Source organism: Phascolarctos cinereus, unplaced genomic scaffold (assembly GCF_003287225.1).
Source record: "Phascolarctos cinereus isolate Bilbo 61053 unplaced genomic scaffold, phaCin_HiC Scaffold_4;HRSCAF=312, whole genome shotgun sequence".
Taxonomy (NCBI): Eukaryota; Metazoa; Chordata; class Mammalia; order Diprotodontia; family Phascolarctidae; genus Phascolarctos; species Phascolarctos cinereus.
In genome coordinates, this window is record NW_027555847.1 from 403,541,591 (window position 1) to 403,564,753 (window position 23,163).

General features: G+C 34.9%; 1 pseudogene; it reads left to right on the top strand.

Moving 5' to 3' along the window:
* Positions 1 to 14,791: 14,791 nt before the first annotated feature.
* The window catches only part of LOC110220435 (general transcription factor IIH subunit 1 pseudogene), a 9,527-nt pseudogene continuing 1,155 nt past the window's right edge, over positions 14,792 to 23,163 (top strand).

A 23,163-nucleotide genomic window follows, 5' to 3' on the forward strand; every position in this document is an offset into this window, starting at 1 on the left:
GCACATAAAGCCAGTGACCCAAGACCTAGGCTCCTGACACAAGAAGCTTGGGTCAGTGCCCTCTTGTTCCCCAGCAGAAGAGTTCAATCTCTTTAAAGGCCAGGGAATAAAGAAACACCATGAGTAAAAAGAAACATACCATAGATTCATATTATGTGAAGAGTGAAGATCAAGACAGAAATTCTGAAGAGCACAATATTGTCAACAAAACCACATCTGCAACATCAAAAGGGAATATGAACTGATCTGAAGCCCAAAAAGCCTTCTTGGAAGAGCTCAAGAAGGATTTTAATAGTCAAATGGGAGAGGTAGAAGAGTCCTTCAAAAATACAATTCGCCAATTGGAAAAAAAGTACACTGAAGTAAACAAGTCCTTAAAAAACACAATTGGCCAATTGAAGAAGGAAGCACAAAAACTAACAGAAGAAAACAATCTGTTAAAAATTAGGATTGGACAAATGGAAATTAATGTCTCTATGAGAGAGCAAGAATCAGTCAAACAGATACAAAAAAATGAAAAAAAATAGATGAAAATGTAAAATACCTCATCAGTAAAACAAGTGACCTGGAAAATCGATTCAGGAGACACAATTAAAAAATTATTGGACTACCTAAAAATCATGATGAAAAAAAAGAGCCTGGACAGTATTTTTCAGGAAATCATAAAGGAAAACTGCCCAGAAGTCCAGAACCAGAAGGTAAAATAACCATAGAAAGAATCCACCAATCACCACCTGAAAGAGATCCCAAATTAACAATGACAAGGACTATAATAGCAAAATTCCAAAATTACCAGATGAAAGAGAAGGTGCTGCAAGGAGCCAGAAAGAAACAATTTAAATATCATGGAACCGCAGTAAGGATTACACAGGACCTTGTAGCTGCTAGATTGAAAGACCACATTCTGTAAGGCAAAGGAACTTGGATTGCAGCCAAGGATCAACTACCCAGCAAAAATGAGCACCATTTTTCAAGGGAGGAGATGGATATTCAACAAAATAGGGGACTTCCAAACCTTCCAGGTAAAAAGACCAGAGCTCAACAAAAAATTTGGCCTTCAAGGACAGGACTCAAGAAAGACATAAAAAGGAAATGGGACAGAAAGTTACAATATGTTGTTAATGAGGGTGGGTTGTTTACATCCCTACAAAGGAATATGACACTTGCAACTCCTGAGAACTGTATTGTTATTACATCATGTTGAAGGAGTATACATAAAGAGGGTGGATATTAGTTGACTTTGATGTAATGATAAAAAAAATCTAATCAAGTAGGTTAAATGGATCTTAGAAAATGTACTGAGAAAGGAGGAGGCAGACAAGGGTAAATTACGTTACAGGAAAAGACACAAAATCCTATTACAGCAGAGGGAAAGAAGGAAGGGGGGCCAGCATTGTTTGAACCTGGCTCTTACCAGATTTGGCTCAAGAATGGAATAACATAATCAGTTAGGTATAGAAATCTAACTTGCCCTATAGGCAGTAGGAGGGAAAAGGGGGAAAGAAAAGGGAGGGGGGATAGAAGGGAGGGAACAAGCATTAAGGGTAAAGGGAAAGAAAAGGAAAAGGGATAATAGAAGGGAGGAGGGATGGAAGAAGGCTGTGGCCAAAAGCAAAACACTAGTGAGGGAGGGAAAGGAGAAAGAAAAGCATAAACGGGGATGGAAAGGAATATACTTTTTTCTCAGCAGTACATGGCACATACAGAAAAACTGACCATGTACTAGTGCATAAAAACCTCACAATCCAGTACAGAAAGGCAGAAATATTAAATGCATGCTTTTCAGATTATGATGCAATAAAAATTATATGTAATAAAGGGCCATGGAAAGATAGACTAGGGGCAGCTGGGTGGTGCAGTGGATAGAGCACTGGCCCTGAAGTCAGGAGGACCTGAGTTCAAATGTGGCCTCAGACCAAATGTTTGACAGTTACTAGCTCTGTGACCTGGGCAAGTCACTTAACCCCAATTGCCCTAAAAAAAATTTAAAAAAAAGAAAGGTAGACTAAAAACTAATTTGAAACTAAATAATCTAATCCTAAAAAATGATTGGGTCAAACAACAAATCATAGAAACAATCAATAATTTCATTCAAGAGAATGACAATAATGATATAACGTAACAAAACATATGGGGTGCAATGAAAGCAGTTCTTAGGGGAAGTTTTATATCTCTAAATGCTTACATAAATAAAATAGAAACAGAGGAAATCAATGAATTTGGCATACAACTAAAAAAACTAGAAAAAGAACAAATTAAAAATCCTCAATTAAACACCAAATTAGAAATACTGAAAACCAAAGGAAAAATTAATAAAATTGAAATTAAGAAAACTATTGAACTAATAAACAAAACTAAGATTTGGTTTTATGAAAAAAACAATAAAATAGATAAACCTTTGGTTAATTTAATTTAAAAAAAAGAAAAAGAAAACCAAATTACTAGTATCAAGAATGAAAAGGTGAAGCTACCACCAAGGAAGAGGAAATTAAAACAATAATTAGGAATTATTTTGCCCAACTTATGCCAACAAATTTGACAATTAGTGAAATGGATACATAGTTACAAAAATATAAATTGCCCAGATTAACTGAAGAGGAAGTAAAATGCTTAAATAACCCCATCTCAGAAAAAGAAATTGAACAAGCCATTGATGAACTCCCTAGGAAAAAATCTCCAGGGCCAGATGGATTTACATGAATTCTATCAAACATTTAAAGAACAATTAATTCCAATACTATATAGACTATTTGGGAAAATAGGTGAAGAAGGAGTCTTACCAAATTCTTTTTATGATACAAATGGTGCTGATACCTAAACCAGGAAGAGTCAAAACAGAGAAAGAAAATTATAGAAATTTCTCTAATGAATATAGATAAATTTTAAACAAAATACTAGCAAATAGATTAGCAACTTATCACAAGAATAATACACTATGACCAGTAGGATTTATACCAGGAATGCAGGGTTGGTTCAATATTAGGAAAACTATCAGCATAATTGAGCATATCAACACCAAAACCAACAGAAACCACATGATCATCTCAATAGACAGAAAAAGCTTTTGATAAAATACAACACCATTCCTATTAAAAACACTAGAAAGCATAGGTATAAATGGAGTCTTCCTTAAAATAAAAATAGCATATATCTAAAACCTTCAGCAAGCATTATATGTAATGGGGACAGGCTAGAAGCATTTCCAATAAGATCGGGTGAAACAAGGATGTCCATTATCACCACTGTTATTCAATATTGTACTGGAAACCTTAGCTTTAGCAATAAGAGAAGAAAAAGAAATTGAAGGCATTAGAATAGGCAAAGAAGAAACAAAGCCACTCTTTGCAGATGACATGATGATATACTTAGAGAATCCTAGAGAATCAAGTAAAAAACTACTTGAAATAATAAACAACTTTAACAAAGTTGCAGGCTATAAAATAAACCCACATAAATCATCAGCATTTCTATATATCCAACAAAGCCCAACAGCAAGAGATAGAAAGAGAAATCCCATTTAAACTTACTGTAGACATTATAAAATATTTAGGAGTCTACCTCCAAAACAAACCCAGGAACTCTATGAACACAATTACAAAACACTTTTCACACAAATAAAATCAGATCTAAATAATTGGAAAAACATCAGTTGCTCATGGGTAGGCCTGAGCTAATATAATAAAAATGACAATCCTACCTAAGCTAATTTACTTATTCAGTGCCATACCAATCAACTACCAAAAAATTATTTTATAGAGTTAGAAAAAATAATAACAAGATTCATTTGGAAAAACAAAAGGTCCAGAATATCAAAGGAACTAATGAAAAGAAATGCAGGGGAAGGTGGCCTAGCAATTCCAGATCTTAAATTGTATTATAAAGCAGCAATCATCAAAACTGCTTGGTACTGGCTAAGAAATAGGTGGCATATCAGTGGAATAGGTTAAGTATGCAAGACACAGTAGTCAATGACTATAGTAATCTATTATTTGATAAACCCAAAGACCCCAGCTTCTGGGAAGAACCCACTCTTTGAAAAAAACTGCTGGGAAAACTGGAAAAGAGTATGGCAGAAACTAGGCATAGACCCAAATCTCACACCATATACCAAAATAAAGTCAAAATGGGTTCATGACTTAGATATAAAGGCTGATACCATAAGTAAACTGGGAGAACAAGGAATAGTTTACCTATCAGATCTATGGAGAACAGAAGAATTCATGACCAAAGAGGAGATAGAGAACATTATGAAAAGCAAAATGGATAATTTTGATTACATTAAATTGAAAAGTTTTTGCACAAACAAAGCCAATGCAACTAAGATTAGAAGGAAGGTAGAAAATTGGGAAAGAATTTTTACAACCAGTCTCTCTGATAAAGGCCTCATTTCTAAAATATATAGAGAATTAAGACAAATTTATAAGAACACAAGCCATTCCCAATTGATAAATGGTCAAAGGATATGAACAGACAGTTCTCAGATGAAGAAATTAAAGCCATCTATAGTCATATGAAAAAATGCTCTAAATCATTATTGATTAGAGAAATGCAAATCAAAACAACTCTGAGGTACCACATCACACCTATCAGATTGGCCAACATGACAAAACAGGAAAATGATAAATGTTGGAGAATGTGGGAAAATTGGAACACTAATACATTGTTGGTGGAGTTGTGAAATGATCCAACCATTTTGGAGAACAATTTGGAACTATGCCCAAAGGGCTACAAAAATGTGCATACCCTTTGACCCAGCAATAGTGCTTCTAGGGGTATATCCCAAAGAGATCAGGCAAATGGGAAAAGGACCCATATGTACAAAATATTCATAGCAGCTCTTTTTGTGGTGGCAAAGAATTGGAAATTGAGAGGATGCCCATCAATTGGGGAATGGCTGAGCAAGTTGTGGTATATGAATGTAATGAAATACTATTGTGCTATAAGAAATGATGAATAGGCTAACTTCAGAAAAACCTGGAAAGACTTATGTGGTCTGACGTTGAGTGAAGTGAGCAGAACCAAGAGAACTTTGTACACAATAACAGCCACATTGTGTGATGACTAATATTGATAAACTTAACCCTTCTCAGCAATACAAGGATCTAATACATCCCCAGAGGCCTTGTGGTGGAAAATGCTATCCACATCCAAAGAAAGAGCTATGGAAGCTGAATTGCTATCATTTTTTTTCTCTCCTTTTGAGTTTTCATTCCTCTTTCTAATGGTTCCTCCTATTGGTTTTAATTTTTACTTACAACTTCACTAATGTGAAAATATGTTTAATAGGAATGTAACTGTACAGCCTATATGAGATTGTGTGCTGTCTTGGGGAGGGGTCTGGGGGGGGGGAATTTTAAACTCAAAAGCATATGGAAATGATTTTTGATAAATCAAAATAAATTAATATTTTTTTTTAAAAAGATGAAGGTGCTAACATTAAAGCTGGAAAGCGTATTGGGTCACAAAGTTTTTCTACTAATAGAGGGAAATAGTCTTAGATTTGGAATTTCCTCTCTTTTTTCTTATGGACCCATATTTCAGGGAGCTAACCATGGGACCATGGAAAATTTTTGTTTGTTTTTGTACTTAGGCAAGTTATTTTCCTTCATTCCAAGTGATTTGGCAGAACCTAATTCTAGAGGGGAACTTGTGTTTACAGAAAGGTTTCTAACAAAACCAAATGAATGCAGGTTGTGAGATGAGCAATGAACAATTACAGTCAACACTTTCCTTTACTGAATTTCAGTATTTGGACATTTTGAATTCATGTCAGGTTGAATGATGTTACTCTTATCTGTACCACTTCTACATTTACATACATGCTGCTGAAAAAAGTTTAGATTGAGTAATGTCTCCCAAATAAGATGGGTCAAATAAAACTCAAAGTCCCTTTTTAAATGTACATTTTGAGCCTATGAATTAGAGGACAACTTTTTTTCAGACAACATAAAAACAATTAAAATAAAGATTCTATAACTGAAGAGTGAATCTCTAATATCACTAACTGGCTAATTCAAAGCGCCTCAGTTGCTTGATTATAAGGACAAGGCAGTTGCAGTATTATTTATTGGATGGTGGTAGCCACCAAATAGGAACTAGTGTTGAAGATTTTAGAAATGTAAATATTCTATTTATGTTACATGGTATTGGAGCAAATCTGAGTTTCTGTTTCTAAGTATACTTACACTCTTGACAAGTCATACGTGAAATAACTTGCAACTAGGTGGAGGTGGAGTGTATGCATGGCAGAAGACAGAGAGCTAAGTGAGACAATGTTTATTTAGAATTCTCCCTCCTTTATAGATCTGAGATTGAGTTAATCCTGCCTCAGGGATAGAGGATATTAGAAACCTGAAAATAATTTGCTTGGATAGATCTGCGGAAGCCTAGCATGCCACTGAGTATCTCATTCAGAAGAGATTCTCAAAAAGTTATTTGAGGCATGTCATACCCAGTCTAAGTCATGAGAGTTCATAGAGAAAATACAATTCATCTGGTGCACAGTATGTTTTGATGAAATGCAGCTGTTTAAAGGATGTCCGTAGTGGAAAACAGGTGGTAAATTTGTAGCATGGAACATGTTCGTGGGTTCTGAGCTCTAGGATTTAATTGATTAATGTTAAAAGCTGGTCAAAACATAATTTTCAAGAGGAAATACAAATGGTTAATAACCACTTTAAAATGATTAAATGTACTACTAATAAAAGATAATCAAACTAAAATAATTTGAAGTAATATCTCATATCCACCAAACTAGAAAATATAATTTAAAAAAAAGAAACAATATTGGCAGACTGCCAGAGGAAAAGGTGCACTTATTTATTGCTGATAGAATTGCAAATTAATAAAAAATCTTTTTGACAAGGAATTTGAGAGTACACAGACAAGGTTATAAATAATCATATCCTTTGATCCAATAATTCGATTACTGGGAATATCCCCTGAGAATGCTATCCAAAGACAACAATAAAAGAACTATCTATTTAAAAAGTATATATGATCTTTAATTGTGATTTTAAAACACGGGAAGTAACTTCTATGTGCAACATCAGGTAAATTGTTGAATAAATTGTGGCATTTTTTGTGTAATGGAATGCCTTACGCAATTAAGATAAGGTCAGCCAGCTACTAGGGAGTGAAGTGAACAAAAATGTCATATTAATAGGGATGTTTTCAAGGAATTGTAAGAATGAAAAAAAGAAGATGGGTGGGTCACAGGGAAAGGTAAAAGATGGCAGGGGTCTCTAGTGCTGAATAGCTACATATGACATCATAAGGAATTGAGGAAGGGGTCCAAAACCACAGAAAGCCTCGTTGTTGCAAATTATAGGAGGTCATGGAAAAAAAGTTGCCCAGGATGGAGAGGCATGGATGGATTGGAATTCCTTCATGGGAAGGAATTCTCAAATTGATTAAATTAAATATCCATTTGAGTTAATGTTTAAATATAAACATATATGTGTGTATATAAACACAAATATGCACAAAAGCTATAATAAATATTTACATGTATGTATACTTATATATTTTATAACATTCTTATCTCTTTTCTCTCATATCTTCATTGATGGCTATCCACTCCCATGGTTTCAATTATAGCCTTCCTGCATATTACTCGCAAATTTCTGCCCTAAGCCCCGACGATTCCCCTGAATTCCAATTCATTCTTTTCTGTATGTCCCACCAACATTGCAAGCTCATCTGGAGTGATCTCTGCTTGTGCCACTCCACCCCTACACTTCTCGCCAAACCTGCCCATCTTTCTAAGTATACTTTTTTTATTGACCATGACATTGTTTCCCAGACTCAAAACCTTTATTCCCCCTCATCTCTCACACATAATCAGTTGCCAAAGTTACGTGACATAGAAGATAGAATGCTGGCTGGATCTGGAGTCAAATCCAGCTTCAGACACTTACTAGCTTTGTGATTTTGGACAAGTCTTTTAATCTATACCTGAGTTTCCTCAATGTAAAATAAGGATAATAACAGCACCTACCCCATTAGGTTTTTGTGAGGATCAAATGACATGTATTTGTAAAGTCAGTTCTTGGTATAGAGTAGGTGCTATATTCATTTTTTCCTGTTGTGGCGGGTGAAAGATGAAATGACTGAGGAAACAAAAGACTCAATCTTCTGAGCATATCAATTTATTAAGCAATTTATACTAATTGACCAACAAACTGGACCATATCTTCTTAGCTTAGGGCCCAGAAAATGGGAAAACAGACTTTTACACATTAAAAACAACCAAATAAAGCCAGTTAATTAAAAAGAAACAATACATTAGATATTCTGATTTCTAATTGGAGGCAAAGTTAGGAATTTCTAAGTTAAGAGAGGGAAAGCAAACAGGTGCAATTTCTTGATTTCTGTACAAAGAGGTGCCCTACTCCTCAAAGTGTCCATAAACAATGAAAGGAGTACAGAAATAATAACTGATTGATCAGTGTGGGGCCAGTTTTCAGATAAGACATGTAGGTTGCTTGAGATGCACACTTGTGATAAAACACCTTGCATCACTCTTTGGATCTGACTTCGGTCAGCACAATCTAGTTCCTTAGTTAAGAGTCTCTAAGCAGCAGGAATATGTAGTCTAGTCTCACAACCACACATGACTGGGTTCAAACAAGGCAATGGTTTTCCCTGAGTTCCCACAATTGAATAAAATTTTCTCTAAAGACCAGATTTGGAAGAAACTCATAATTGAATACAATTGGAATTAAGCTAGCTCCAGAATTGAGTCACAAGATAGAGTTATTGTGGTTCACTCAGTTCCCACAATTGATCACTTGGGGTCCTAATGCCTTCAGTTCCCTCACTGTCTAATAGAGGCAGTTAGATGGCCCATTAGATTGATTGGTGGAACTGGAGTCAGGAAGACTTGGGTTCAAACCCAACCTTAGTCACTTCTTAGTTCTATGACCCTGGGTAAGTAACACTTATTTGTCCCAATTTCCTTATCTGTAAAATGGATATAATAATAGCACTTACTTTCCAAGGTTGTTGTAAGGATTAAATGAGATAATATTTGTACAATGCTTTGTAAACCTTAAAGAATTATATAGATACTAGATTTTATTATTATTACTCTTGATATCATCCCCTCAACCCTCCTACCCTTCCCCGAGGGTTCAGCTTAGCTGTCACCTTCTCCCTGAAGCCTTTCCTTGTCTCCCTAGGAATCAGTGATCTCTTTCTCTATGAACCATTCATTCATTCATTTATTTATTCAATAAACATTTATTGAGTACCTAATATGTGTCAGATACTATGCTTAGGGCAAAGGGATTCACATGTATCAGATTTTAACTTGAATTATTCAGTATTTACTTATACACTTATTACTCCTAGCCCTCAGTAAACTGAAAGAGTTTTGAGGGCAGGGACTCTGTTATCTTTTTACTCATCCTCTTTGTATCTGCCTCAGTACTTAGCTCATATGACCTTTCTATGCAATAAATACTTAAGAAACTAAGTTTACTTTATTTGATTCTGTGCTAAGAAGCTGGCATTGGTTGTTCACAGGGTTGAGGAAGTGAGGGTGGTATTTAAGAGGTTTTTTTTGAACAAAACTAGTACATCCTTGTCTATAATTATATTTTGAACATCTATTTAATTTACACAAACTATGTATTTTTAATTTAAAATGAATAATCAAAGTAGTAAAGAACCCACTGCTATAACATAGAAAAGAAATAGAGTCTCTCTGGAAGCAAATCCATGATATAACAATAGGAATAGTAAATGTATTAGGATTTTGTCCCAGGGATACAGATTGACAAATAACATCACCAGGTCTTTAGATTGCACTGACCTGGTTTTATTGCTCAATATACAAGACTCTCATATTAACTCAAATTCTTCTGTTAACATGTAAATATCATTCACCAACTTGAGGTGGATGTAGTGCTATTACTTTAATCATATAAGCTTTCTAACTTCTGGGTTAATTATCATCATTATGCTTATATACAAGAATCAGAAGCACCTAGTGCACAGCGTAAAATGATTTTGGACACCTGGATGTTATGTCTAGCTGCATCATTGATCATTACATTTTTTTAGGTCTATACATGTTAAAGTAATGTAAATGATTATCTGGATAATGCAGTACCTAAATGTGTGTTGATCAGAAATTCACAGAAAAGAGAATGCATTGAAATTGAAATCACTTTCTTAACCTGAAAGCACTAAATAAATGCAAGTTATTATCAAAGAAAATGTGGCAAGATGGATTGCCTAAACTATTGAACTTAGAGTCAGGGGATGAGGTTCAAATACCTCCTTTATTTTTTTTTAATTTGTTGAGTATTAACACATTTATCTTTTCAGAACCTCAGTTTAGTAAACTATAAAATGGGGATAATAACATTCTTATCTTACAGAATCATTGTGGAGAAAGAGTTTTACATTTTTTATGTACCATCTTATTCTTACTGTGGATTCCTACCCACCACCACTTCCTCATATAAATGTTATAATTAATTTTTCTTGTATAGGTAGTTTATATTGGAAAGTTTACCCTCTACAAACATTTTATGTGAGTCTATCTAAATAGATTCAGTGTATTTTTCACCAATAAAGTGTGTAGGTTATTTCTAAAATGAAATAAATAAATGCTTTGATAATTTAACTAAAAGTTAGCTTCTTCCTACCTACTCGAATTCAATAAGCTAAAACATTCACTCTCAGAAATATCCAAATACATAAAGCAAAAGTGTTTTGCTATCCCTTTCTTTATATTATATACACAGTTGCTTCAATGTTTTATTTTTGTGTGAACATGCCAGGCAGATAACAGTGCTCAGAATCACTAGTTCTTTGTGAGAAAAATTCCCTTGGTAGGCAATGTTCCAGATCACTGAACAAAAAATGAAGAAATATTTGGTTAAGAAAATAAAAGAATGATTGTGATATTTTTTTTGGCATACCATTGATTCTCTTAAATCGCTGTGACATTTCTATCAAAAATATAGATTTCAGATTATAAAACCATTCCCATGAAGGTGGATTAATTCCCCCCATATATTGTACCAATATTTCAGGCAGCTGCTATCAAGAAAATGGTGGTTCTTTTTTGAGGTAACTTAGGATCCAATGAGGATTTTTTCTGATATAAATAACTAAAACTAGGAGGTATAGAATAAATTCTATATTTTCCTCTCCTGTTTCTCTAGGAATACATTTATTAAGAAAATACTACATATTGAATGACTTCTACTTTCAACCTAAAAGTAATGTAAATGGGCTAGGAATAAAAGGAAACAAACTCCAAAGTACAATTTAGATAATCTTGTTACTACATAGTATTATAAGCTTTACAATTCATGAACCTTTTTCTTATTGCTGTAACTGCCCTTTCCTGGCTCCATGACTCATCTGTTCTTGCCTGTTTCTAGCTGCTAAGCAAAATAAAATGCTTTCCTAAAAAATATTTTCCCAATTACATGTAAAAATTGTTAAGATTCATTTAAAAAATTTAGTTCTAATTCTCTTCATCACTTCCTCTTCATTGAGAAGGCAAGCAATTTGATATAGGCATGCATGTGCAATCATTAAAATTTGTCATGTTATGAAAGAAAACAGGAAAAAAAAACAAGAAAAATGAAGATTAAAAAAAAGTATACTTCAATCTGCCTTCAAACTCCATCAGTTCTTTTTCTGGAGTTGGAAAGCATTTTTCATTATAAGTCCTTCGGAATTGTTTTAGAACATTATATAGCTGATAGTAGCTATGTAATTCACACTTGACCATCTTACAATATTGCTGTTATTGTGTACAATGTTCTCCTCCTTCTGCACACTTCACTTTGCATTAGTTCATTTAAGTCTTCCCAGGTTTTTCTGAAAGCATCCTGCTCATCATTTCTCATAGCACGGTAGTATTCTAGCCCAATCATACACCAAAACTTGTTAGCCATTACCCAATCAGTGGGCACCCCATTTCCAATTCTTTGCTACCACAAAAAGAGATGTCATAAATATTTTTGTATATATAGATCCTTTTCCTTTAAAAAAAAAGTCTGTTTGGGAAACAGACCTCATACTGGTATTGCTGAGTCAAAGGGTATGTACAGTTTTATAGCCCTTTTGGCATGGTTCCAAATATCTCTCCAAAATGGTTGAATCAGTTGACAATACCACCAATAGTGTATTAATGTACCAATTTTCCCACATCCACTCCACCATTTGTCATTTCCTTTTCTGTCATATTAGCAAATCTGATAGATGTAAGGTGGTACCTGAGAGTTGTTTTAATTTGGGTTTCTCTGATGAATAGTTGTTTAGAGCATTTTCTCAAATGGCTAAAAATAGCTTTGATTCCTTCATCCAAAAACTGCCTGTTCATGTTCTTTGACCATTTATCAGTTGGGGGAATGGCTTATATTCTTGTAAATTTGACTCAGTTCTTTATATATTTGACAAATGAAGCTTTTATCAGAGAAACTTCCTGTAAAAAGCTTTCTCCCTTATTGTCTGCTTTTCTTCTAGTCCTGGTTGCATTGGTTTTGTTTGTGCAAAACATTTTTAAATACAATATAATCAAAATTATCCATTTTACATCCTACAACACTTTTTACCTCTTGTTTTGTCATACATTTTCCCCTTATCCATAGATCTGACAGGTAAACTATTTCATGCTCAACTAATTAGCTTATGGTAGTACCCATTATGTCAAAATCAACTACCTATTTTGACCTTAGTATACATTGTGGGATGTTTTTCTATATGTAGTTTCTGCTAAGCTTCTTTCTGGTTTTCCCAGCAGCTTTTATCAGATAGTGAGTTCTTTTCCCAAAAGCTGGGATCCTTAATTTATCAAACACTGGAAGATAGTGGTCATTTGCTACCGGGTATTATATACCTAGTCTATTTGACTGATCCACAGCACTATTTTTTTTAGTCAATACGAGATTGTTTTGATGATTACTGCTTTATAATACAGATCTGGTAAGACTAAGCTATCTTCCCTCACACCTTTTTTTTTCATTGACTTTCTTAATGTTCTTGAACTTTTGTTCTTCCAGATGAATTTTGTTATTGTTTTTTCTAGCTTTATAAAATATGTTTGGGAGTTTGATAGGTATGGCACTTAAAAAGTAAATTAATTTAGGTAGAATTGTCATTTTCATACTATTGGCTCAGCCTACCCATGAGCAATTGATATTTTCCCAATTGCTTACATCTGGCACTATTTTTGTGAAAAGTGTTTTGTAATTGTGTTCATATAGTTCCTGGGTTTGTCTTGGCAGGTAGACTCAAAAGTACTTTATATTGTCTACAGTTATTTTAAATGGGATTTCTCTTTGTATTTCTTGTTGCTGGACTTTGTTGATAATATGTAAAATGCTGATGTCTTATGTGGGTTTATTTTATAGCCTGCAGCTTCACTAAAGTTGTTAATTATTTCAACTAGTTTTTTAGTTTCCTCGCCCCTGATCTTACTGGGAAAACTTCTAGCTTATTCCCATTATGGATAATACTGGCAGATGGTTTTAGAGAAATGCTATTTATCATTTTAAGAATGGGTCCCATCTTTAGGCTTTCTAGTGTTTTTAATAGGAATGAGTATTGAATTTTATAAAAAGCATTTTCTGCATATGTTAAGATAATTGTAGGATTTTTGTTGTTTCTGTTATTGATATTGATAGTTCTCCTAATATTGAACCAGCCCTGCATTCCTAGAACAAATCCTACCTAGTCATAGTGTGTTATTTTTGTGATCTATTTCTGTAATGTCCTTGCTAATGTTTTAATTAAATATTTTGCATGAATGTTCATTAGGGAAATTGGTTTATAGTTTTCTTTGTTTTTGCTCCTCTGAGTTTAGCTATCAGTACCATCTTTGTGTTTTAAAAGGAAGTTGGTAAGACTCCTTCTTTGCCCATTTTCCCAACCAGTTTATATAGCATTGAAATTCATTTGGTAGAATTCACTTGTGAATCCATCTGGTCCTCATGGTTTTTTGTTTGTTTGTTTGTTTGGGTCACACAACTAGTAAGTATTATGTGTCTGAGGCCAGATTTCAACTCAGGTTGTCCTGAATCCAGGGCCAGTGCTCTATCCACTGCACCACCTAGCTGCTCCACTCATGATTTTTTCTTAAGGAACTAATTTATGGCTTCTTTAATTTCGCTTTCAAGAAAAGGTGATTTAAGTATTTTATTTCCTCTTCTGTTAATCTGTGCAAATTCTACTTTTAATAAATATTCATTCATTTCAGCTGAATTATTAGATTTATTGGTATGTAAGTGAGCAAAATAATGACTAATAATTATGTTTTTTTTTCTTCATTGGTGGTGAATTCACTCTTTTTATTTTTGATACTGGGAATTTGGCTTTCTTCTTTATTTTTTGAAATCGAACTAAGCAATGGTTTACCTATTTTATTAGATTTTCATAAATCCAGCTCATAGTTTTATTTATTAGTTCAACAGTTTTCTTACTTTCAATTTTATTAATCTCTCCTTTGATTTTTAGGATTTAATTGGGGTTTTAAAATTTGGTCTTTTTCTAGGTTTTTTTTTTAATTTCTATGCACAATTCATTTATCTACTCTTTCTCTATTCCATAGATGTAAATATTTAGAGATGTAAAATTTCCCCTAACTACTAATTGGGGTACATTCCATAATTTTTTGTATGTTACCTCATTGCCATTCTCTTTGACAACATTATTGAATATTTCTATAATTTATTCTTTGATTATTTAGTTTCCAATTAACTTTAAGCTATTTTTCCTTATACCTTTATGAATGTAATTTTTATTGCATCATGATCTGAAAAGGATGCATTTAATATTTCTGTATTGAATTCTGAGAATTTTGACTCACAACAACATGCTGTGACTGCAACCTGGAACCACATATAGGCAGCACAATAGAATCCTACTTCCAGTCCCAGGTAAGGGTCCCTGTAATCTTGTTCTGATCAGTTATCCTCCTTTCTCACTGTCTGTGAGTTGAGTTTAGGAAGCCACAGCATCACTGCCAATTCAGTCACCCCCAAGGCTCCACTGAGTGAGATCTGTGATGACATGGACTTCACTCTACTCTCACTCCAGTAAGAGAGACCTTTCCTGCTGACCTTCCAAAATATCTTGGGTGGAAAATTCTTTCTCCTCATTTTTAAAGTTGTTTTTGCAACTCCAGAATCCCTTCTTGGGCACTATTTTAACATTATTTAGAGAGGAATTTGGCAGAGCTCAGGAAAGTTGCTGCCTTTACTGTTTCCATATGGACTGCACCTCATTCATTGCCTTCTTAAACATCTTGTTACATTATAAGCATAAGGACAATTTTATTTTTATTAACCTATTTTTACCACAGATGCTTTGGTTTTGCTATTAGGTCTTCAGAAGCTGTATATGGAATATCTACACTACCTAGCTTTTCATTGCACTTCTCAAATGGATACATCTCAAGTCTTTGAGGCTGCCTTTCATTCCAAATTCACTGACTTAAGTAGATTCATCCTTCTTTGTGAATATTTCCTCCATTTTACAAACTAGACTTTTAAATAGATGATGTCTTTTCCTTTTTTAAAAATTTTATTAATTTATTTTGATTTATCAACAATCACTTCCATATGCTTTTGAGCTGAAAGTTTTTCTCCACCTTCCTCCCCCCAACCCTAAGATGGTGAACAATGTGATATAGGCTTTACATTTGCATTCCTATTAAATATTTTTTCACATTAGTGAAGTTGTAAGTAAAAATCAAAACCAATAGGAGAAACCATCAGAAAGATAAAACAAAACTCAACAGAAGGTAAAAATAAGTGATAGCGATTCGACTTCCATAGTTCTTTCTTTGGATGTGGACAGCATTTTCCATCCTGAGGCCTCTGGAGATGTCTTAGATCCTCATAATGCTGAGAAGGGTTCAGTTTAACAATATTGGTCATTGCATAACGTGGCTGTTATTGTGTACAAAGTCCTCTTGGTTCTGCTCACTTCACTCAACGTCAGACCATAAAAGTCTTTCCAGGTTTTTCTGAAGTCAGCCTGTTCATCATTTCTTATAGCACAATAGTATTCCATTACATTCATATACCACAACTTGCTCAGCCATTCCCCAATTGATGGGCATCCTCTCAATTTCCAATTCTTTGCCACCACAAAAAGAGCTGCTATGATTTTTGTACATGTGGGTCCTTTTCCCATTTGTTTGATCTCTTTGGGATATAGCCCTAGAAGTGCTATTGCTGGATCAAAGGGTATGCACATTTTTGTAGCCCTTTGGGCATAGTTCCAAATTGTTCTCCAAAATGGTTGGATCATTTCACAACTCCACCAACAATGCATTAGTGTTCCAATTTTCCCACATCTTCTCCAACATTTATCATTTTCCTGTTTTGTCATGTTGGCCAATCTGATAGGTGTGATGTGGTACCTCAGAGTTGTTTTGATTTGCATTTCTCTAATCAATAATGATTTAGAGCATTTTTTCATATGACTATAGATGGCTTGAATTTCTTCATCTGAGAACTGTCTGTTCATATCCTTTGACCATTTATCAATTGGGGAATGGCTTGTGTTCTTATAAATTTGTCTTAATTCTCTATATATTTTAGAAATGAGGCCTTTATCAGAGAGACTGGTTGTAAAAATTCTTTCCCAATTTTCTACCTTCCTTCTAATCTTAGTTGCATTGGCTTTGTTTTTGCAAAAACTTGACAATTTAAAGTAATCAAAATTATGTATTTTGCTTTTCATAATGTTCTCTATCTCCTGTTTGGTCATGAATTCTTCTGTTCTCCATAGATCTGATAGGTAAACTATTCCTTGTTCTCCCAGTTTACTTATGGTATCAGCCTTTATATCTAAGTCATGAACCCATTTTGACTTTATTTTGGTATATGGTGTGAGATTTGGGTCTATGCCTAGTTTCTGCCATACTCTTTTCCAGTTTTCCCAGCATTTTTTTCAAAGAGTGGGTTCTTATCCCAGAAGCTGGGGTCTTTGGGTTTATCAAATAATAGATTACTATAGTCATTGACTACTGTGTCTTGCATATTTAACCTATTCCACTGATCCACCTCCCTATTTCTTAGCCAGTACCAAGCAGTTTTGATGATTGCTGCTTTATAATACAATTTAAGATCTGGAATTGCTAGGCCACCTTCCCCTGCATTTCTTTTCATTAGTTCCTTTGATATTCTGGACCTTTTGTTTTTCCAAATGAATCTTGTTATTATTTTTCTAACTCTATAAAATTTTTTGGTAGTTTGATTGGTATGGCACTGAATAAGTAAATTAGCTTAGGTAGGATTGTCATTTTTATTATATTAGCTCAGCCTACCCATGAGCAACTGATGTTTTTCCAATTATTTAGATCTGATTTTATTTGTGTGAAAAGTGTTTTGTAATTGTGTTCATAGAGTTCCTGGGTTTTTTCGGAGGAGTAGACTCCTAAATATTTTATAATGTCTGAAGTAAGTTTAAATGGGATTTCTCTTTCTATCTCTTGCTGTTGGGCTTTGTTGGTAATATATAGAAATGCTGATGATTTATGTGGGTTTATTTTATAGCCTGCAACTTTGCTAAAGTTGTTTATTATTTCCAGTAGTTTTTTACTTGATTCCCTAGGATTCTCTAAGTATATCATCATGTCATCTGCAAAGAGTGACAGCTTTGTTTCTTCTTTGCCTATTCTAATGCCTTCAATTTCTTTTTCTTCTCTTATTACTAAAGCTAACATTTCCAGTACAATGTTGAATAACAGTGATGATAATGGACATCCTTGTTTCACTCCCAATCACACTGGAAATGCTTCTAGTTTGTCCTCATTACATATAATGCTTGCTGAAGGTTTTAAATATATGCTACTTATTATTTTAAGGAAGACTCTATTTATACCTTTGCTTTCTAGTGTTTTTAATAGGAATGGGTGCTGTATTTTATCAAAAGCTTTTTCTGCATGTGTTGAGGTGGTCATGGGGTTTCTGTTGGTTTTGGTGTTGATATGCTCAATTATGCTGATAGTTTTCCTAATATTGAACCAACCTTGCATTCCTGGTATAAATCCTGCCTGGTCATAATATATTATTTTTGTGATAAGTTGCTGCAATCTATTTGCTAGTATTTTGTTTAAAATTTTTGCCTTTACATTCATTAGAGAAATTGGTCTATAATTTTCTTTCTCTGTTTTGACTCTTCCTGGTTTAGGCATCAACACTATATTTGCATCATGAAAAGAATTTGGTAAGACTCCTTCTTCACCTATTTTCCCAAATAGTGTTGGAAATAATTGTTCTTTAAATGTTTGATAGAATTCACATGTAAATATATCTGGCCCTGGAGATTTTTTCCTAGAAAGTTCATCAATGGCTTGTTCAATTTCTTTTTCTGAGATAGAGTTATTTAAATATTTTACTTCCTCTTCAGTTAATCTGGGCAATTTATATTTTTGTAAATATGGATCCATTTTATGAAGATTGCCAAATTTGTTGGCATATAGTTGTGCAAGATAATTCCTAACTATTGTTTTAATTTCCTCTTCATTGGTGGTAGCTTCACCCTTTTCATTCTTGATACTAGTAGTTTGGTTTTCTTTTTTTTTAAATAATTAACCAAAGGTTTATCTATTTTATTGGTTATTTCATAAAACCAGCTCTTAATTTTATTTATTAGTTCAATAGTTTTCTTAATTCCAATTTTATTAATTTTTCCTTATTTTTCAATATTTCTATTTTAGTGTTTAGTTGAGGATTTTTAAGTTGTTCTTTTTCTAGTTTTTTTAGTTGTATGCCCAATTCAGTGAACTCCTCTTTTTCTATTTTATTTATGTAAGCATTTAGAGATATAAAACTTCCCCTAAGAGCTGCTTATGCTGCATCCCATAAGTTTTGGTATTTTGTCTCATTATTGTCATTCTCTTGAATGAAATTATTGATTGTTTCCATGATTTGTTGTTTGACCCAATCATTTTTTAGGATTAGATCATTTAGTTTCCAATCATTTTTAGTCTATCTTTCCATGGCCCTTTATTACATATAATTTTTATTACATCATGATCTGAAAAGGATTCATTTAATATTTCTGCTTTTCTGCATTGGATTGTGAGGTTTTTATGTTCTAGCACATAGTCAATTTTTGTGTATGTGCCATGTATTGCTGAGAAAAAAGTATATTCCTTTCAATCCCCATTCAGTTTTCTCCAGAGGTCTATCATACCTAACTTTTGCTCCAGCCTTTTACCTTTACCCTGTATGTGTCACCCTTTTTCAAATGTGTTTCCTGTAAACAACTTATTGTAGGATTATGGTTTTTAATCCATTTTGCAATCCATTTCCGTTTTATAGAAGAATTCATTCCATTCACATTCACAGTTATGATTACTATCTGTGTCTTTTTCTCCATTCTTTCCCCCCATTTATACTTTTCTTTCTCCTTTTTCCTTTCCCCCCTTCACTAGTGTTTTGCTTTTGACCACGACCTCCTTCAGTCCCTCCTTCATTTTATTATCCCTTTCCCTTCTCTTCCCCTTTACTCTTACTGCTTCTTCCCTCCCTTTTCTCACCTCCCTCCCTTTCTTTTCCCCCCTACCTTTTCTTTCCCCTTTTCCCTCCTACTGCCTATAGGGCAAATTAGGTTTCTATAACTAAGTGATTATGTTATGCCCTTCTTGAGCCAACTCTGATAAGAGCAAGGTTCAAACAATGCTCCCCACCCACTCCCTTCTTTCCCTCTGCTGAAGTAGGATTTTGTATCTTTTCCTGTAATGTAATTTACCTTTGTCTGCCTCCTGTTTTCTCAGTACATTTTCTAAGGTCATATTGATCCCCTTATGTGGATCCATTTAACCCACTTGATTAGATTTTTTTTATCATTACATCAAAGTCAACAAATATCTACCCTCTTTATGTATACTCCTTTAACATGGTGTAATAACAATACAGTTCTCAAGGGTTGCAAGTGTCATATTCCCTTGTAGGGGTTTAAACTTCCCCCCCTTATTAACAACATATTGTATCTTTCTGTCACATTTACCTTTTTATGTCCTTCTTCAGTCCTGTACTTGAAGATCAGATTTTTTGTTGAGCTGTGCTCTTTTTATCAGGAAATTTGGAAGTCTCCTATTTCACTGAATATCCATCTCCTCCCTTGAAAAATGATGGTCATTTTTGCTGGGTAATTGATCCTTGGCTGCATTCCAAGCTCCTTTGCTAAAGGAATATCATGTTCCATGCCCTGTGGTCTTTTAATGTAGAAGCTGCAAGGTCCTGTGTAATCCTGACTGTGGTTCCTTGATGTTTAAATTGTTTCTTTCTGGCTGCTTGCAGCACCTTCTCTTTCATCTTTTAATTCTGTAATTTTGCTATTATAGTCCTTGGCATTGTCAATTTGGGATCTCTTTCAGGTGGTGAGTGGTGAATTCTTTCTATGGTTATTTTCCCTTCTGGTTCTAGGACTTCTGGGCAGTTTTCCTGTATGATTTCCTGAAAGATACTGTCCAGGCTCTTTTTTTTCATCATGATTTTCAGGTAGTCCAATAATTTTTAAATTGTCTCTCCTGAATCAATTTTCTAGGTTGGTTGTTTTACTGATGAGGTATTTTATGTTTTCATCTATTTTTTCATTTTTTTTTCTGTTTGACTGATTCTTGCTCTCTCATAGAGACATTAGTTTCCATTTGTCCAATTCTAGTTTTTAACAGATTGTTTTCTTCTGTTAGTTTTTGTACTTCCTTCTTCAATTGGCCAATTGTGTTTTTTAGGGACTTGTTTTCTTCAGTGTATTTTTTTTCCAATTGGCCAATTATATTTTTGAAGGACTCTTCTACTCTCATTTGACTATTAAAATCCTTCCTGAGCTCTTCTAAGAAGGCTTTTTGGGCTTCAGACCAGTTCATACTCCCTTTTGTTTTTGCAGATGTGGGTTTGTTGACAATGTTGTGCTCTTCAGAATTTCTGTCTTGATCTTCACTCCTCATAATATGAATCTATGGTATGTTTCTTTTTCCTCATGATGTTTCTTTATTCCCTGGACTTTAAAGAGATTGAGCTCTTCTGCTGGGGAACAAAGGACACTGACCCAAGCTTCTTGTGTTGGGAGCCTGTCTTATTCACTGGCTTTGTGTGCTGGGGCCTCTTATGTTGGCAATTGAAGGCTGTAGGGTTCTGGCAGTTTACCTCGTGTTTGGCTGGAATCAGCAAGGCTGGAACTTTCAGGCAATTCTAGATTGCCTGTTTTTCCTTTCCTTTAGCTTTCTTCAGCTCCTTTTTAGTGGGTGCTGCAAGGTGTTTGTCTTCCTGGGGCCCCCTGCAGTGTTGTCTCCCTGGTTTCTGCTAATGCACTGGGAGATTCCTTTGAGGTAGAGTGCCAAGGCATCTGGTGGTTTTTTGAGCTGGTTTCCACCAGTTCCCCCCACCCTCACTGAGGCACTCGGAGGTCCAGGTGTTGGTGTTTGCCTGTTCTACCACCTGGGCTTCAGGATTTCTTCACAATTGGAGGCTGCAGGGCTCTGACAGCTCACCTGGTTTTGGGCTGGAACCAGCAAGTCCGAGGCTTTAGGAAGCCTTTAGGTTGTTTTCTTCACCTCCTTTCACATGAACGCCACAGGATACTTATCCACCTGGGGCCTCTCTTAGTTCTGCCTTCTTTGTTTTTGCTGAGGCACTGGGAGATCCCTGTTGCTGGGCTGCTGCACTGCTGCTCTCCATCTTTCTTCTAGTTTAGCTGTTTCAAGGTTTTTGTCTGGGGTGATATTTTCTGGGTTTTAAGAGGTTGATAGGGGAGAGTATGAGTGATTATCTTTTCACTCTGCCATCTTGACTCCCAGAAGCGAAAGTCCAGAACATTGATGTCTTTGTCTTTTAAACATATTTATATTATCAAGGAAAAATACCACTACTAGGTCTGTATCCCAAAGAGGTTAAAGAAAAGGAAAAGGACCTATATGTACAAAATATTCATAGTAGCTCTTTTTGTGGTGGCAAAGAATTGGAAATTGAGGAAATGCTCACAAATTTGGGAATGCCTGAATAGGTTCTGGTATATGATTGTGATGGAATACTATTGTGCTATAAGAAAAGATGAGAAGAATGCTTTCAGAAAATGTGGGAAGACTTATATTAACTTATGCAAAGTGAAGCGACGAGAACCAGGAGAACATTGTATACCGTAAAAGCAGCAAGATGGTATACTAAAACATTTTTACCACCTCTCAAAACAGAAATTATAGGCCCAAGATAAAGCAACTCCAGCTATTTCCATAGACTAGGACACAAAGAATTTAAAAGGAGGTTAAAAAAATAACCCTAGAAATTGACTCTCACTGACTCTGAGCTCACCTAACACGCCTCCTCCACCTCCCATGGTACCTAGATTGAGGGTGCATCAGCACACCCAAGGACATGATGCAGCCTTACATCAAAAACTATCCCTGGGTCATTCCAAATGAGGCCACATTAACATGCATGTCACCAGCAGCTGAACTGGTTCTGGGCCTGGCAGATCCTGAGGTTTGAGGGACTTTGTGGATTACAGCATCATTATTGACTGCAGTGAGAAAGAGGTGCCAGTGAAGGAGAGTATAAAGGTGGGAAGATGTGGAACACGAAGTCACATGGTCTCTGGCTTCCAGTTCCATGCCTTTCTCTTCCCAACCAGCAATGGAGGAAATGAAACCTCCAACAGTGGAGGTAGCAGCAAGAGCCTGGGTTCTATCAAGTAATGTCAGTGAAAACAGGATTGGAGAGAAGTTTACCCCACAGACCCTCCCTCAGGACAGGCTCCTACACATACCTTACAACCAGCATGGCAACTTCATCAGAAGAAGTCCTGTACCTCATGGAAGAAAGGATAGTTTGGGCACCTGAAGGCAAATACTGGTTTACAATTAGCCACATGTATGTGAGAATCAAATGCCAGAAAATTTGTTCAGAAAGAAAAGCTAAAATCAGGTTTCAGCCAGTTCTACATGCAAGGGACACAACCAACTTCCATTTTTCCAATGAAAGTATAGCTATAAAGGAGTGAGGTGCTGTGAAAGATCTTCATTAGCAATAACTACTCAAGTTCAAGAGGAGAGTTAATAAAAAAAAATTAGGAGAGAAAAATAGAATTTTGTGAGAAGATCCTGTACTGTTTCAGCTTTAGGAAGACCCTGATGGTGAGTCAGGTGATCAGTGCTGAGGAATTCTGGGCCAGTTGTTT